Consider the following 19,614-nt stretch of genomic DNA (forward strand, 5'->3'; position numbering starts at 1 on the left):
GGCTGTTTTCCCTGGAGTGTCGGAGGGTGAGGGGTGACTTTATAGAGGTTTACAAAATTATGAGGGGCATGGATAGGATAAACAGACAAAGTCTTTTCCCTGGGGTCGGGGAGTCCAGAACTAGAGGGCAAAGGTTTAGGGTGAGAGGGGAAAAATATAAAAGAGACCTAGGGGGCAACTTGTTCACTCAGAGGGTGGTACGTGTATGGAATGAGCTGCCAGAAGAAGTGGTGAAGGCTGGTACAATTGCAACATTTAAGAGGCATTTGGATGAGTATATGAATAGGAAGGGTTTGGAGGGATATGGGCCAAGTGCTGGCAGGTGGGACTAGATCAGGTTGGGATATCTAGTCGGCATGGATGGGTTGGACCGAAGGGTCTGTTTCCATGCTGTACATCTCTATGACTGTATAATTAATTTCTATTTTAACAGAGAATCTTAAGTCGAGATCTACTGATGTAAAGAAGGGTTTATGAGGGATAGTGATTAGTCTTATCCAAAGCCCTTTACGGTTTCAGCATCTCTCTCGGCATTCTGCAGATCACAACATAGTTCTGCTTTGGTTCAATATACAAATTGATGAAATGATTATTTATTATCCATTGTGATCCTGCCAAGCACAAACATGGGATAAGTGATTTTTTTTTTAAAATTAGAAGAACAGATTGTATTTAGAAAAGTCATGAGAGTTCACAAGCAAATTTCTTCAGGGACTCAATCCACATACAAACGTTTAGGGGGTCAGCTCAGTGGCTCTGCTGCAACAGGTTCAAATCCCACATTGACAAATTGTGAAATTTAATTCATTGAACCTGGTCATTTATGAGTTAGCACTGGATAATTATGTGGAATGCTCCTGATGCCTGTAAGGCAACCACGATGGGAATTGAATATTTCCTGACCTATTTTAATTGCATCCCAAACACAAATAAATTCCTGAAAAACAACTTTTTTCTCAGCTCTGACCCAACTTCTGGAAGGCAAACTCCAAACTATTATCTTTCCAATCCAATAACATTTCTTTGTTCCCTCCAAAATAGTTCTGGAGCTGCAGAACTATTAAATCTTTATATGTTGTAAAATCGCATTGCTCTCTGAATGGACATCTCCGCTTTCTGACTCAAGACTCACAATCTGAAAATAAATTTGCCTGGGTTAAGGATGACGTGGTAAAAGCGTGCTCTTCCAACCACTGGCTTGGCTGGAACTTTGCTCGTTTACTCAAGGGATGCAATTGGCAGCATAAACTGACAATTCAGGAGCCACGTACCACAGACTTCAGGGGAAAATTAAAAGGGAGGTATCATCACATTGTGAAGGCTACTCAATATGGGCAATAAACAAGGGGCCTAGAATAAAAGCAAATGCCAAAATTGCCATCTTTTGTATATTTATCTGCAGAACCGGTAAGCAGCAGGACAACAATCACGCAACACAAAACAATTTTCCCTTGTGTCCGGGATATGCAAAAATCAACTCAGTGAAGCTGCATGCTCATAGCTTCTCATTGGACTTCCCATACACGATGTGCTCAGTGTATGGTTTGATCTAGTTAGACCAGAGTCCAGGGCTTATGCCCGAAACATCGACTTTCCTGCTCCTTGGATGCTGCCTGACCTGCTGTGCTTTTCCAGCACCATATTCTCAAGTTCAAACAAAGAAAGGGATGGTTATGTTTGGGTTCAGCCAACACCCAAACGCCAACACCCTGCCCCCCCATGCCCCATTTCACATGACTCAAGGTGTGAAAGGATGGCAATGGGATGTGTTGGGTGACCAATGATCTATGTCTGCCACGTTGGGGCAATTGGAGAGTCAACACTCCAGGGTAACACAGCCGGCAACTCTTTTGTGGAAATGGCAGAGAGTAGAGAACGTCATTGCCATCAAGGAGACAAGGCTGAGGGAGAGTTGGGACTGGCAACTAATACTCCCCTGTAAAAAGCTCTTATAACAAGATGGTGGTGTAAGAGACGAGGTGAATGTCACAATCTTGGCCAAAGAGTCAATTACTGGAATGAGGAGGGTTGATATCCTAGAACATGTAATTTGAAGGGTGTGTAGGTTAGGTTGATCTTAGATCAAGATAAATGCTCTGCACAACATTGAGGGCCGACGGGCCTGTATTGTGCTCTCGTGTTCTATGTCCTATGCCTCAAATTAGGCCAAATGGAGAGAATTTAAGAACAAAATAAGAGGGGAAATCATTTTGCTAGGAGTGTACTATACAGTCCCCAGGCAAGGTGAGATAGAAAGACAGGTAAGTCGGCAAATATCAGATAATTGTGAAAGAATAGGGTGATAACAGGAGGGGATTTCAACTTCCCCGATATTAACTGGAATAAACAAAATGTGAAATGTTTCGTGAGTGAAATTCTTAAAGTGAGTCCAGGAGAGCTTCAAGCTAGAACATAGCAAGTCCTACAAGAGAACTGACAGTGCCAGACCTAATGTTGAGGAACAAAGGCAGGAATGTGGTAGTTGTGGCATTGGTGATGATAACTCAGTAAAATATAACTATGGACAAAATTGGACCAGAGATAAATCAGGTGTGAGTGTGAGTGCGAGTGCGAGTGCGAGAGGCTAACTTTAATACGATAAAACATGATCTGGCCAAAGTGGACTGGGACTTGCAGGAAAATCCACATCAGAGCAGTGGGAGTCATCCAAAAAAAGGTAATAGTGTGAGTGCAAGGCCAATGTGCTCCCATGAATGTGAAGGGACTAACAAGCCGAGAGAAGCCTGGATGTCAAGCGATGGATAGGACTGGATGAGGAAAAAAGACAGTTGCAGTAGGATGTCAAAAGTTCAAAAACATGAATGCCACAGAGTATAGAACATATTGGGGTGGGGGGTGCAAGTCAATAACCAGAGAAAAAGCAGGACTCTTGAAGGGCAAACTGAAAGGAGCTGGGGTAATAGTTGAGCGAGTTTTGAGAAGATTTGCAGCTCAGATTGAGTTTCTGGATGTAGGTTTGCTCGCTGAGCTGGAAGGTTCATTTTCAGTAATAGCTGAGATTTGAAATGAATAGTTTACATCTATGTTCATAGAAGAGATCAGCAGGGATCTATAATGTGGTTGAACAACTTAACATTCAGAGGAGGGAGGTGGTGATGGTTTTAGCAGACTTGAAAGTGGATAATTCCCCAGGTTCAGATGAGATGTATCCAAGGCTCCTCTGGGAGACATAAAGCAGAGATACCAGTGGCTCTGACATTAATGTTCAAATCGTCTCTGACCACAGGTGGAGTGCCAGGGGACTTAAAGATGGTGAGTGTGATACCAGTATTCAGAAGGGAGGTAGGGGCAAACCAAGTAGCTACAGGTCAGTGAGTTTGGCATCAGTTGGAGCAAAACCATTAGAAAGCAGAACTAATCACCACATGGAGAGACCAGGGTTAATGAAGGATAGTCAATATGTTTTTGTCAGAGGGAATTCATAGCTAACCAATTTGATTGAATTTTTTGAGGAAGTGACTAAGTGTGTAGATGAGTGAAGTGCAGCAGATGTAGTCTACCTGGACTTAAGTAAGGTGTGTGACAATGTTTCACATGACAGACTGATTAAGAAACAAAGGGCCCATGGGATTCAGGGTAATTTGGCAAACTGGATCCAAAATTGGCTTAGTGGCAGGAAGAAGGGAGTGATAGTCAAAGGGTTTTTTGTGACTGGAAACCAGTGTCCAGTGAAGTAGCACAGAGTTCGGTGCCAGTTCCCTTGCTATTTGTTGTGTGTACATGAATGATCTAAACACAAATGTAGGAGGTACAATCAGTATGCTGACAGATGATATGGAAATTGGGGTGCAGATAGCGAGGAAGAAAACCTTAAACTGCAGCATGACAGAAGGGTTGGTCAGATGGACTGAACAATGACAATTTGAATTTAATCTTGAAAACTGAGAGATGATACATTTTACGGCGAGGAACAAGGCAAGGGAGTAAATATTGATTGGTAGGAGCCTAGGGAGTATAGAGGATCAGAGGGACCTTGATGTGCATGTCCATAAGATATAGGAGCAAAATTAGGCTATTCGGCCCATCAAGCCTGCTCCACCATTTAATAATGGCTGATACATTTCCCAGCTCTATTCTCCCGCCTTCTCCCTGTAACCTTTGATCCCTTTACTAATCAAGAACCTTTGTTTTAAATGCACTCAATGACTCAATTAACCTCCACAGCCTTCTGCAGCAATGAGTCCCCCAGAGTCACTATCCTCTGGCTGAAGAGATTCCTCCTCATCTCAGTTCTAAAAGGCTTGTCCCTTCACTCTGAGGCTATGCTCTTGGGTCCTAGTCTCGCCCAGTAGTGGAAATATCTTCTCCATGTCCATTCTATCTAGGCCTCTCAGTATTCCTTAAGTTTCAATCAGATTCCCCTCTCATCCTTCAAAACTCCACTGAGTATGGACCTGGAGTCCTCAACCGTTCCTCATATGACAAGCCCTTCACCCTGGGATCGTTCTTGTAAACGTCCTCTGGATCAACTCCAATGACATCACATCCTTCCTTAGAAATGGGGCCCAAAATTGCTCAATATTCCAAATACAGAACTGACCAGAGCATTGTATAGCCTTACCAGTACATCTCTGCTCTTGTATTTTAGCCCTCTCTATGTCCATAGATCCTCAAGGCTGCAAGGCAAGGTGAAGACGACATATAGGCTACTTGCCTTAAAATACAAGAGTAAAGTAAAAAATAAAAATCACACAAAACCAGGTTATAGTCCAACAGGCTTAATTGGAAGCACACTAGCTTTCGGAGCGACGGTCCTTCATCAGGTGATTGTGGAGGGCTCGATCGTAACACAGAATTTATAGCAAAGAATTTATAGCAAATTTTTGTAAATTTTTGCTATAAATTCTGTGTTACGATCAAGCCCTCCACTATCACCTGATGAAGGAGCATCGCTCCGAAAGCTAGTGTGCTTCCAATTAAACCTGTTGGACTATAACCTGGTGTTGTGTACACCCCAGTCCAACACCGGCAGCTCCAAATCAAGAGTAAAGTAGTTATGGTAGAGCTGTATATAATGTTAGTTAGGCCCTAACTGGAGTACTGTGGGAAGTTCAGGTCACCACACTATAGGAAGGATGTGATAGCATTGGAGAGGGTGTAGAAGACATTCACCAGGATATTGCCTGTGCTGAAGCAATTCAACACTGACAGAGAGTGGATGGATTGGCGGCGTTTTCCTTAGAGCAAAGAAGACTGAATGGGAAAGAGTGGAGGGAAAATCTGGTTGAGGTGTACAAACGTGACAAACAGAAACCCACCCAACTCAGTAGAAGGATCAATAACCAGGGAGCACAGTTTTAAGGCAAGGAGCAGGAAGGTGATAGTGGACTTGTGAGAATGTTTTGTCACCCAGAGGTTAGGTGGTATCTGGAACTCACCACATGAAAGGATAGTAGAGGTAGGAACCCTCAAGACGTTTATTAAGTTAGCGATTTTTGAGAAGATTTGTAGCTCAGGTTGGTGATAAGTCTGTAAGCTGGCTCGCTGAGCTTGAAGGTTCATTTTCAGACATTTTATCACCATACTTTGGGTAACAACATTGGTGAGAGTCTCCGGTGAAGCACTGGTGGTATGTCCCACCTCTCTATTTATAGGTCTTGGTTTTTTTTTAAGATGGGTGATGTCATTTCCAGTTTTTTTTCAAGGGAAGGTAGATAGGGTCTAAATTGATGGAGGTCGGTTAGAATACCATGCCTCTCAGAATTCTCATGTGTGTCTTTGTTTCGCCTGTCCCAGGATGTGTGTGTTGTCCCAGTCAAGGTAGTGATGTGGGACATACAACCAGCACTTCACTGGAGACTATCACTGATGATGTCACCCAGTATGGTGATGAAACATCTGAAAACAAACCTTCAAGATGATCATTTGAAATGCCATTGTGTGCAAGTCCAAGGGCCAAGTGCCAGAAAATGGATTAGAATAGATGGATGTTTGATGACCTGTGTAGACACAATGTGCTGAAGGGCCTCTTTGTGTGCTGTAAACATTTATGACTCTCTACAATACACCTTGCCTTCTGCACGGCAAAGTGCCTTTTATCATTACCTTGGTTTTCATAGAATGCTTCTGGATAGTTGATTGCATGTTACTAATACAGTTAGGAACAAAAAAAAACCGCAGATGCTGGAATCCAAAAACGACAGGCAGCATCAGCGGGTAGAGAAGTTGCCATTTCGGGTGTAAGTCCTGAGGAAGGGTTAAACTTGAAATGTCGACTTCTCCACCTACTGATGCTGCCGGGCTTGCTGTGTCTTTGGCCTGCTAACCCTTGCAAAAGCTCCCCACTATTACTCTGTGCAAACATATGCTCTGTATCAGGAACATGCAGGAGGCTGAAAGACTGTTTTGAACTGTCCCTTCCCAACATGTCCGGGAGTGAACCTGCAATCTCTCGCTAATATGACAGCAGTCCAATGGGTTGTTAGGACTACAGCCACTGTAGCTGTAAAGATCTTCGCCAGAGGCTTGGAGAGGAGATCACAGTGGAGGAGTGAATTTTGTCCGGGAATAGGGCAAGCCTTGAGGCAGAGTTGTGGGACTGATGAATCCTGGGCTGAGTTAAGACGGCAGTCAGGCTGAAGAATTGCTGATGCTCCATGTGGAATCAAAACAGGAGCAGACAGCAACGTGGGAGCAAAGCGAGCAGGGAATTGGAAGGCAGTGTTGAGGGAGGGAACAACGACCAGCCCTGAGGAGCTGAGAGAACCACCTCACAAGCCATAATTTCCCCAGATCAATAAAAAAAATGACAAACATTTCACTGAGAGAAAAAGCAACCGATTACCCCATGAGTATCTTTTGGCAGCTGCTTTGACATCATTGCAACATTAATTATGACATTTTACGCCTCAGCCAACAAATCTGTCAGGAGTAGTACAAGTCTTTCTCTGAGGCGGAACGTTTTTTTAAAAAGGGGCCTTATTGCCTTTAGTCAAGACCATCTTCAGCATCCTACGTTTAAGATTCTGCACTAATGAACCACTAATGAACTGTCAGTTCAATAAGAGTTCTCTGTAATTCTCTGATTCGTTTCAGCAAATGGACAGTTTGATCTGTCACACATTCAAATGAATAGTGTCAGGAAGTTGCCAAGGACTTTTTGGAGCTGTGTCTGCAGCAGACACTGAATCTGCATGTCCTTCAGATGAGCACTGGGTTGAGGCCAAAAGCACATCATACCACACCCTCCCCACCCACTCCTCCCACAGGACAGGGAGAAGGGACTAATCTTGCACACCATAGCTATAGCAGCAGCAACAGCCTGCATTTATACAACACCTTTATAAATCATGAGGATCTCCTCAGAGTAGATGGGCAATAACTGTTCCCATTGACAGAACAATTGAGAACGAGCAGACACAGATTTAATGTAACTGGTCTAAGAAGCAGTGGCGGCATGAGGAGAAACCTTGTTCAGGTCCACAGAACACTGCCTGAGAATGTGGTGGAGACAGGTTCAGTCGAAGCATTTAACAGGGAATTGGATTATCTGAAAAGAGAGAATGGCACGGGAAGAAGGCAGGAGAAAGGCACGAGGTGAATTATTGTTTTGGAAAGTCAGCACAGAAAGAATGAGCATAGTGGCCTCCTCCTGTTTTGTAACTGAAATGGCACCAGATTACAGCAACATACCCACACCTCACTATATTGTCACTAGTACTTATGAAAATAAGTTGCTGTTGTACTCTAACCATCCAATGATTTTGTGACTTAATGTATTAAAGTCTACCAAGGTTCTTCACAGGGGCAATATGAGCTACATAAGGAGATATTAGGTCAGATGAGTAAACGTTTAGCCAAAAAAAGGTACAATTGTAAATGTGCGTGAAATTAGGGAAGTGAGGGCAAAGAGATTTCATGAGGAGATCGGAGTGCTTAACACCTTCTCAACTGCACGCGCGGCCAACAAAGGCAGAGTAATTAAAATCAGAGCTGTACAAGAGGTCTGAAATGAGAGGAGCAGAGATCTAAATGGTTTGAGGAAAATGACAGAGATGTGGAGGAATGAGACCCATAGAGTAATTTTAGAACAACGACATTGCTGAGAGGTAGTATGTAGATGATAAATGGGAGAGGACCAAAGTTACACTCTTGGGGAGGAGTTGGGTCAGGGAAGGGAAGAGATTACTTACACTTTTAAAAAACATGTTTCCTGACCCACCACAGGGCATCGCAAAACATTTCACAGCCTTTTTGTGGTGCAGTCACTGTTATAATGTCGGAAACGATGCAGCCAATTTGTCTGCAGCAAGATCCCCACAAACAGCAGTATGACCATGACCAGATAATCTATGGATTTTTTGGCAAGAGACACAAGAGGAGTACCATGCAATTACAGCCCTCTCATGACAGAATTGAGTTGCTGTCTATTTTATTTACCTCAGAGTAATGCAGAAATAGCTCTATGTTCAAACACAGTCTATTTACAAGACTTAAAAACATAGAATCATTGAGTCATATAGAACAGGACCAAATCCTTTTGTTCAACCCGTCCACACCAAACAATCCCAAACTAAACTAGTCCCACCTGCCTGCTCCTGGCCCATATCCCTCCAAACCTTTCCTATTCATGTACTTATCCAAATGTCTTTTGAAACGTTGATATTATACCAGCATCCACCACTTCCCCAGAAAGTTCATTCTACACGCAAAACAGCCTCTGTAAAAAAATTGCCCCTCATGTCTTTTTTAAATCCCTCTCCTCTCACCTTAAAAATGTGCCCTCAGTCTTGAAATCCCCATCCTAGGAAAAAGAGAACTACCATTAACCCTTTCTATACACCTCATGATTTTACAAACCCTTAGAGGTCATCTCTTAACCTCCTACTTTCCAGTGAAAAAAAAGTCCCAGCCTTTCTTTATAACTCAAACCTTCCATACCTGGCAACACCCTTAAGTCTTTTCTGAAGCCTCATTCGCTTAATAATATCTTTCCTATAATAGGGCAACCATAACTGGACACAATATTCCAGAAGAGCCTCACCAGTGTCTTGTACAAACTCAATATGACTTCCCAACTCCTATACTCAAAGGACTGTGCAGTGAAGGCAAATGTGCTAACCCCTTTTCTTAATCCCCATGTCTATATGTGAAGCAAACTTCAAAGAGCTATGTACCCCTACATCCTAGAATTTCTGAAAACTTTCAATATACATGCCATCATTAGCTAGGAGTAGGAAGTCTAGACTCTCCCTAAAATTTTCACTCGTAGTCAAGAGACACTTTACTTACTAACCTCATCCACAGACTAAAGAAATCATGCACAGTCAAAAGATCAGACAAGCTTAATCAAGCATTACAATGCCATCCCCACCCGCCAGACAGAAGTGGAGAAGCTTTAGAGGAAGTTGGTGCCATTAGCCACATCAATGGCTGCAGATGGTCAAGAAAGATGAGATGGGGTGGATTGCAGTTCTGTGTGACTGTGTGGCAAGGCAATCTCAGAAACACAGCGGAGGGTGACTGCTGTGTGGTCTCATGCACACAGTCAGTGGATGAACTGCATGAGTGAAGCAATGGGCAGAGAGGTGTCAACCATGGCAGGTCATTGTTCCTTCTCATATCAGCCATATAAGATACAAACAATCAACCAACCAACCAACAGGGTTTCCCAGCACTCTGCCCCTATGGGAAACACACCACTGAGCCAGCAGCGCCAATGTCAGATTACAGACTTAGAAATTATATTTTATATTCCATTAGTCCCTGTTTACATCCAATAAAAGCTGACTTTTGCTGGTCCAGAAATGGAGTAATTAATTTTAACTAGAGCCTGCCCTCTGGCTGAATACTGTTTTGTCTCCGAGGCAACCGGGTCTCCTCAAATGTATCTTAATATTCCCCACAGGTTTATTGCTTAATATTGTGATGGGCTGTGAACATAACATATGGAACACATAAAGTTTATTAATGCCTAAATTTGATTAGACAAGTCAGATGACTAGCAACCTGCCAAAGGAATTTCAACGATAATGTACTTTTGGATACATGATCATTATTTACAGTGTGCACTGACAGTCAGGGTATCAGAAAACTTTTCACAAACCTTTAAAACCAAAAAAGGCACAGGAATCTCCTGAGAGGAGCCTGACATTTATTTTGGCTTAATTTCTGATTAATCTAGCCATCTGTTCATGGTTTTAAGATTGTGGTAAGTCTGGTGATTCCAGAACACGAACTGCACCATTCCCCTCCCACCCCACTTCCTTCCCCACCTCCAGTAGCTGTATGTTTGGTACACTTCCCTTTATTGGTCAGTGCATTGAGTATAGGAGCTGGGAGGTCATGTTGCGGCTGTATAGGACACTGGTTAGGCCACTTTTGGAATGCCTGCTTTCAAGTCTGGTCTCCCTGCTGTAGGAAAGATGTTGTTATACTTGCAAGGGCGAAGAAAACATTCACAAGGTGTTGCCAGAGTTGGAGGGTTTGAGATATAGAGAGAGGCTGAATAGGCCAGGGCTATTTTCCCTAGAGCATTAAAGGTTGAGAAGTTACAGAAATTATAAAGTCATGAGGGACATGGATAGGGTGAATTGCCAACATCTCTTTCCCAGGGTAGGGGAGTCCAAAACTAGAGGGCATAGGTTTAAGGTGTGAGAGAGAGAGGAAAGATTTAAAATGAACTTAAGGAGCAACCTTTTCATGTAGAGGGTGGAGTATGTACAGAATGAGCTGCCAGAGGAAATGGTAGACTCTGGTACAATTACAACATTTAAAAGGCATCTGGATGGGTACATGAATAGGAAGGGTTGAGGGGGATAGGGGACAAATGGGACTAGATTAATTGAGGATATCTGGCCGGCATGGACGAATTGGACCGAAGGGTCTTTTCTGTGCTGTACGAATGCATGACTCTTTGAGGATGTCATCCAGTGAAATGCGTGAGGGTCACTATCGCCAATGCTTACCCAGGTGGTAGAGGCTTCCACTTAGCCTCAGTTTGAAACAAACTCATTGCCTGTGGCCTGTTAACACAGATCAAAGCTATTTTCTCCAACATGTCAAGGTGGGAGAGTGAGACTGTTGGAAAATGTAAAGCCTGTGGCTTCTGACCATTTCTTGGTGCGCACACCAATTCTGGCATTGTCACCAAATGGCAGAACAGAGAGGCTCATAAAGTTAAGCCTTTCATTCCTACGATCATTCTCGTGAACCTCCTCTGGACTTGCTCCAGGGCCAATACATCCTTCCGGAGGTATGGGGCCGGAAATTGCTCACAGTATTCTGACCAGAGCCTTATAAACCTCCAGAAGAGCATCCCTGCTTTTATATTCTAGTCCTCTTGAGATGAATAACAACATTGTATTTGCCTTCCTAACTACTGACTCAACCTGCAAGTTTATCTTAACAGAATCCTGAACTAGGATGCCCAAGTCCCTTTGCACCTCAGATTTCTGAATTTTCTCCCCATCTAGAAAATAGTCCATATCTCTGTTCTGCCGACCAAAACGCATGACCTCACACTTTCCAATGTTGTACTCCATCTGCCACTTCTTTGCCCCCTCTTCTAAATCCTTCTGCAGCCTGCCCGCCTCTTCAATACTACTTGATAGTGTCAAGTCACTTTCAAAACATTGCTCTTAAAATACTAGTCCCCTGTGAGTTTAAATGAAAGAAGGCAGATCCCCGAGAGACTCTCACTAGGGCTCCTCCACTTTAATTTGCACATGAGAACATATTAAATTGACTTATCCCAATGCAGGCACTGCCTGTGAAATCCAGGTGCATCAGACTGATATGAATCTCCCACTCCATGGTTTGCAGTCCCAGTGACAGAGATGTCTGTTTTTAGTCTCACTCCCCAAAAGAACAATCTGCATTGAAAAGGAGGGACGTCCATTGGAAAAGATAGGGCCGCTTCCACTGGTCAGGTGAAGGGATATGATGTGATGAAGGCAGCCATCCAGAAACAATAATTGGTGCCGTCCAGTACATCCCGAGTATCTAGCGATGCAGATTCTGAAGCATAGCTCACATGAGGGAAATAAAATTAGATGGGAAAAAACACAGACTGCGTTGGAATATCATTCCATTTTAATTTGAAGTTGACCGATTAAAACAAAAATCTCAGAATCAAGTACAGTTGAAGCATGATCTGAAAAGGGGTCAGGGGTTAAGAGGAATGTTCCTGGGAATTGTGGGAAGCTGGCTGTGAGTGGAGATATGACCGAGAAAGAAATAAGAGCAGGACTGGCACACTTATAAAGCACCTTGTCTGTCCTAAGGATGTCCCAGGTGCTTAAAGTTGATACTGCACATTAGCAATGTAGTCATAGAGACCTACAGCATGGAAACAGACCCTTCAGTCCAAGACGATCACTAGACTGGTTCCATTTGCCTGCATTAGGCCCATATCCCTTTAAACCTTTCCTATTCCTGATGAAGGGCTCATGCCTGAAACATCGATTTTCCTACTCCTCAGATGCGGCCTGGTCCGCTGAGCTTTGCCAGCTCCACACTTTTCGATTTGATCGCCAGCATCTGTAGTCCTCACCTTCTCCTATTCATGTACCCATCTAAATGTCATTTAAATGTTGTAACCGGGTCACAGTTTTCAATTCACAATCATTTTAGACTGAACACGGGGTGAACTACCATTTGAAAGCTTCCAAATCTTCATTTGGAATGAAGAGGTACCCACAATTCCAGTTAAGTCAAAGCTAAAAATAGACCTAGTTTATGACCTTTAGAAACCTTTCACTCCGCAGTACAGTCCATGACTTGGATTTATAGTTGCAGATACACAAGATGATGACCAATGTTGTTGTAAATGAAGAAATGAGGCAACCATTCATGCACAGCAGGGCCCCACAAACAGCAACGTGATAATGACCAGATCATCTGTATTTAGTGACTTTGGAGTAAATATTGACCAGGCTGCCAGGGATAAACTGGCTGCTCATCTTTAAAATAGTGCCCTGGGATCTTTGACATCCACCTGAGAGAGCAGACAGGGCCCCAGTTTAACAACTCATCCAGAAGATGGCTTAAAGCCTGCGAAGGCTGTGCGCGTATTTCTTTACAATATCTATAGTTGGCCATCTCCTCTTATGGCTATTGTCCTACTAAGCCTGCCGTGAATACCCCATGGCCTTCACTCAAAAAGGAGGGAAACCCAGGACAGTCGCTGACTTGTGTCAAGACTCAGCGGGCTGAGGCATTGAGAATGTGTCAGACTCGATTCTTTTCCCACTGTGTGCCTGTGAATGGGAACCAGGCAGGAAATCTCCACTGTGACACCAGAAAGAAAAAAGGGCAAAGTTTTTGTAAATTGTTCATTGCTCCCCCAAGTAAAAGGAATTTTGTTTTGGAAAAGGGCTCAGCCTGAAAGAACATTTCATCCGGGACAAAGCCTATTATTGGTGATGGAGGGGAGGCTGAAAAGGAGAGTGGATGGCAGTGCTGTAGGAATGGAGACGGTGCAGGTATTTAGAAAAGTGAGCAGAAACACTCAAATGAACTGTGGTCTTGGTGCCTCAGGATGAAACCAAGGTAACTTGCAGTCCTGGGTTACTGATTCTGGACTCATCAAGGCTCGGTATTAAATCCCTTCTTGTTGACAAGTGTATTTAACACTTGCTGCCCCTTCTACATACTGCCCCCACCCTGTCCTTCGGCATCACCCCCCCCCAGTTAAGATCATTCACTCAGGTAAACTATCAGTTTTGTTTCCAGGCCCACTCATATCATGTGGCCTGTGGCCAATTCTTCATTTATTGTCTCATCACCTTTCCTCGCTTCTCAACCATAGCAACCAACACACCTACGGAAGGACAAGGATAGCTATTTATGAAGAACTTGCACGTGTGCAGCACCTTTCACTGCCTCAGGATGTTCCAAAGTACTTTTGAAGAGCAGTCGTGGTTATAAAAGGCGGGGAAAGGAGCTGTCAATTTTAGTGCACAGCAAGTTCCCACAAACAGCATTTTGATCATTACCAGCTGGTGATGATGGTCAAACAGTGACCAGGATCCTGGCAGAAATCCTGCTCTGGGGCTCTTTTCACTCGAAAGAGGGGTGGACCTTATTGAGGTTTATAAAATTGTGAGGGGTACAGAGAAGGTGAATAGCAAAGTTTGCTTTTCCCCCAAGGTGGGGGATTTCAAGGCTAGGGGGCATATTTGTAAGGTGAAAAGAAAAACATTCAATGAGGGGCTATTTTTAAACACAGAGGATGGTTCATGTGTGGAATGAACTGTCAGAGGAAGTGGTGCACGCAGTTGCAGTTACAGTTACAACATTTAAAAGACATTTGGATAAGTCCATGATTAGGAAGGATTAGGAGGGATGTGAGCCAGGAGCAGGCAGGTGGGGCTAGTTCAGTTTGGGATTATGGTTAGCATGGACTGGTTGGACCAAAGGGTCTGTTTCCATGCTGTATGACTCTATGAATAGTACCATGGAGATTCTGGAGTCCACCTGAGAAGGCAACTAGAACCTTGGGTTGACATCTCGACTGAAAGACGGCACCTCTTACATTGCAGTGTTCCCTCAGTGATGACATGGGGGTGTCAGCCTGGATTATACAGTCAGGTGTCTGGGGAGGTTTGGATACAGCAATACTGACCCTGGGAAGTGGAATTGTGACCAACTGAACCACAGCTGATGAATTCAGAAACCACAGAGGTAGCCCTGGGCGCATCACCAAGTCTAATATTTGAACAAAGAATAAGTTCAGAAATATATCTAACCCTCTCCAGAAAGAGTAAAGAAATGTACACATGGGCAACCATCATATCTTGAGAGAGTTTATATAAACTTTGTGGGGTGTATCTGCTTCCCTCAACTTCAAAATCAGTGTACGCTCGAGTTCTTTCGACATGTTCCTTCCCCTCTCCCCACCCCCTTGCCCGTCAAACAACAGAGATAATGCTCCAAACAGTTTCTGTGTGGTGTATGTCTTGGATGGGGGATGGGATAAGCAGGAGAAAGCTCACTCAGTGCTGCTTCATCCACAGCCTGACCTCTGCAGGTCACCAAGAGAATCACACACAAATCAGAGTGCTCCAACCTCCAGCCCCTGACTCCCAAACACGCAAGAAACTTGCGCAACTACCGAGAAATCCATTCCCTCCCCGATTTTAACGAATTGCACAAATTGGAATAACAGTCTGAAACAAATGGACAAAAAGGCCCCTCGGGTGGAGTCTCGATCTAACTCTACTGAATTTAAAGAAAATTCAAAGCCGAGCATTGTCTGAATTGAACACTATCTTTTTTTATCTGTGGTTATAAACAAATCACGGTTAATTTTCTGAGAAGGGAGTGGTATGGCTGAGTTGAATGATTGCAGGTTACATTCAAGTTTGAACGAGTTTAAAAGGAACGTGCCTAGCAAGTATCCTTGCAATCAGAGTAAGTGTCACTAAATTGTCTAATAAAAAAGGTGCCCAACACAGCTCCAAATAACTGGGCAAAACTTTACAGTCACAGACACAATTTTCTGATTCGTGACAACACGCTAGAGCCACTTGTTCTGTGGTTAACTCTTCACTTCCCGACTGTGACTACTGAGATTTAAAACCTATACGTTTAAAAATGACAAGTCTATGATCCTAGGCAGCTCCTGAAATATATTGACAAAAAAAACCCCCTCAAGCCTTTGTGACCCAGAATCCTTAAAAACTCACAGTTTCACTGAAGGCATTGCACAGTGATTCACCTACTGCACAGCTCTGTACTGCTGTTTAAAATCAAGTATGCTAACAAACTACTCTTTGTCCGTGCTGAGGAATCCTCTCTGTTCCCACCAACCTATGAGCAGAGGTTGCCATGGATTCACTCCACGTCTATTTGCCACACAAGTGATCAAAGGGCACAGACAACCCAAGACACAAAAAAAAACTTGCCAGACTTCCTACTGGTCGCCCACTAATTAACTGACAGAGACTTAGGCCAGTGCTTTCATTCACTTGCTGCAGTTAGGCAGAAACATGTCCAGCACCCTGCAAAAGTAACGAGGCAGCATCGAAGTTACAAAGCTTTCAGAGAGGACAGAGGGCTGAACCACAGCACCACTTGATTACAATAACCGTACCTGCTTCATCTTCAGAAACCCATTATCCACAGTGCACAGAGAAGTCTGCTGTCACAATCAAACAGAACTTGGCGCAGGAGGCCAGGGTTAAATCCATTCACTCCCCTCCACCCACATACAGGCAGGGATGTAGCAGCTTCTCACATTCTTTGTTCAAACTTTGTGCTGCTCCCTACTAATCGCCTGGATGGTACTGCAATCTCTCCCTCTGGGCTGGGAGAAATAAGTTAGGAGGAGGGGGACATCTCTGGCCGCTTCTTTCGTTTGAAACCCAGACTCTTCCAGTTGCAGGGAGCTGGAAGAGGCTGTGATCAAACCTCGCCAATCAGAGGCAAGGGGCGGAGGCTCGCCTTCGACTCCCGGATTCGGGAAGGTTTTATAAGTATTTCAAGATAAAGGGCCACTGAGATCAAAGGCACGAGCTGGCAAAAGAGGAGGGGATATGCTAAGTTGCTGTATCTCTTGGTTTAGGCTGAGCTGCCTTTCAAAAGGCATCCCCCAGAATGAACAGTAAAACCAGACGAGCCTGTGGCAAAACTTTTGTGTTCTGCGGTTGTCTGTCAAGTGATGAACATGGGCTGAGATGTCTGCGGAGGCCTGTTGGGAAGCGTAACATGGGCTTTCCTGTACTTTTCCTGTCTCCAACTCCCTTGTTTAAGCTCAGCAGGTAAATGGTTATAGCAGGTGGCTGTACCGTGCAGACACAACTCGACCGCACTCTTGCCATCCCAGGTCGCAAAATGAATGCAGTCAGCCGTTTACAATTATAAGCAGTCACTCCTCACACACACAAAAAAAGACAAAATATGAGTGCAGTTTGCATTTGGGATACGCACTCCATCTTGAAAAGAGGTGAACAAACTTGCATTAACGTAGTGCCTTTCCAGATTTTTAAAGAACTTTAAAGGGAATGGAATATTTAGGAAGTGCAGACAGCTTTCTAATGTATGAGGCTTTGCAAATACTTCTTACCCAGCAGGTTTCTACAAACAGGATTGAGTTAAGCACCAGATAAACTTTTTCTGTTCCCCAAGTGCACTGGTGGATAGGTAATTGTATGGAAGACACTAGAGAAATGAATGTTCTTGCTGCAGCTAAGCAGCTATATTCAATTCTCGGCAAAACACTTCAGTTAAGGAGGCAACATCAAACTGGCAAAGCTTTCACATAGGACAGAGGGCTGGACCACAGCACCACTTGATTACAATAATCGTACCTGCTTCATCTTCAGAAACCCATTATCCATAGTGCACAGAGAAGTCACAATCAAACAGAACTTGGTGCAGGGGGACAGGGTTCAATCCATTCCCTTCCCTCCACCCACATACAGGCAGGGATGTAGCAGCTTCTCACATTCTTTGTTCAAACTTTGTGCTGCTCCCAACTAATCGCCTGGATGGTACTGCAATCCCTCCCTCTGGGCTGGGAGAATAGGGTAGTTCAACCAGCGTGGGATGATAGTGACTTGGTTTAATGTCTCAACCATGTTGCAGCACCCGTGGCACTGCTGAAGACCCCCGGTAAAGTACTGAGAGTGTCTATGTGCTGGTGTTTCTGGAGCCGAGACTCGGACCAATGCTCAGAGGTGAGCGAGCGATCACCATCAGTCAGAACATCAGTTCTTGTAATCATTAGGAATCATTGGTGTAACTTGGCTGACCAATAACTAGTTGGATAGGTGGATGCAATGTGCAGTCAGAGGAATAATTATAGATTCGCAAAGACAAACGTACCCCTTGATTTGCACACGAGACTGCAATCTGTTGTTTGCTCCTTGGCCTATAAAATCTGTGAGCACTTTTGACATAACCAATATAAATAATCTTTTCCTAATGTGTCTTTGAAAAAAGAAATGAATTCACAAAAGTGCTTAAAGGGCACATCAGTATATTTTTATTTCCTTCCCCATTTCACCACTTTTCTGCAAATCACGGATTCATGTTTGGATATAATCCCATAGGCATCGATCCCCCTAGATGACAGCTATTACTACAGATACATATGGACTGCCATCTGAGAGGCAACAATTCAAAGACAGTATGATTCCACTAATCCTGATTCACAGTGGAATACAGTTGCACACTCCCTGATTCATACTGGAGTACAGTCACATACTCCCTGATTCATATTAGAGTACAGTCCCATAGTCCCTGATTCATACTGGAGTACAGTCACACATTCCCAGATTCACACTGGAATACAGTCACACACTCCCTGATTCACATTGGATGCAGTCACACACTCCCAGATTCACACTGGAGTACAGTCACATACTCCCTGATTCATACTGGAGTACAGTCACATACTCCCTGATTGACACTGGAGTATAGTCAAACGCTCCCTGATTCATACTGGAGCACAGTCACATACTCCCTGATTCATACTGAAGTACAGTCACACGCTCCCAGATACACACTGGAGTACAGTCACACGCTCCCTGATTGACACTGGAGTACAGTCACATACTCCCTGATTGACACTGGAGTGCAGTCACACACTCCCTGATTCAAACTGGAGTACAATCACATACTCCATGATTCACACTGGAGTACAGTCACACACTCCCAGATTCACACTGGAGTACAGTCACACACTCCCTGATTCATACTGGAGCACAGTAATATACTCCCTGATTCACACTGGAGTACAGTCACACACTTACTGATTCATATTGAAGTACAGTCACAAGCTCCCTGATTCACACTGGAGTACAGTCACACACTCCCTGATTCATACTGAAGTACAGTCACACGCTCCCAGATACACACTGGAGTATAGTCAAACGCTCCCTGATTCAAACTGAAGTACAGTCACACACTCCCTGATCCATACTGGAGTACAGTCACACGCTCCCTGATTCATACTGGAGTACAGTCACACACTCCCAGATTCACACTGGAGTACAGTCACACACTCCATGATTCATACTGGAGCACAGTCACATACTCCCTAATTCATACTGAAGTACAGTCACACGCTCCCTGATCCATACTGGAGTACAGTCACACACTCCCTGATTCAAACTGGAGTACAGTCACATACTCCCTGATTCACATTGGATGCAGTCACACACTCCCAGATTCACACTGGAGTACAGTCACACACTCCCTGATTCATACTGGAGTACAGTCACATACTCCCTGATTCACACTGGAGTTCAGCCACACACTCCCTGATTCATACTGGAGTACAGTCACATACTCCCTGATTGACACTGGAGTACAGTCACACACTCCCTGATTCAAACTGGAGTACAGTCACATATTCCCTGATTGACACTGGAGTACAATCACACACTCCCAGATTCACACTGGAGTACAGTCACACACTCCCTGATTCATACTGGAGCACAGTCACATACTCCCTGATTCATACTGGAGTACAGTCACATACTCCCTGATTGACACTGGAGTACAGTCACATACTCCCTGATTGACACTGGAGTACAGTCACACACTCCCTGATTCATACTGGAGCACAGTCACATACTCCCTAATTCATACTGAAGTACAGTCACACGCTCCCTGATCCATACTGGAGTACAGTCACACACTCCC

At 44.0% G+C, this 19,614-nt stretch overlaps 1 protein-coding gene across 4 annotated transcripts in view; it reads right to left on the reverse strand.

Moving 5' to 3' along the window:
- mid1 (midline 1) overlaps window positions 1–19,614 on the reverse strand; it is a 361,542-nt gene that overhangs the window by 171,899 nt on the left and 170,029 nt on the right. Inside the window, exon 1 of one of the 4 annotated variants that reach the window (XM_043700453.1) lies at window positions 16,058–16,391. The exons of the other annotated variants lie outside the window; for them this stretch is intronic. The gene's annotated coding sequence lies outside the window, so the exon portion shown is untranslated. Of the gene's footprint in view, window positions 1–16,057; window positions 16,392–19,614 lie in introns of those variants that run through there. 4 annotated transcript variants of the gene reach the window in all.

The sequence above is a fragment of the Chiloscyllium plagiosum genome, chromosome 12, assembly GCF_004010195.1.
Source record: "Chiloscyllium plagiosum isolate BGI_BamShark_2017 chromosome 12, ASM401019v2, whole genome shotgun sequence".
NCBI lineage: Eukaryota > Metazoa > Chordata > Chondrichthyes > Orectolobiformes > Hemiscylliidae > Chiloscyllium > Chiloscyllium plagiosum.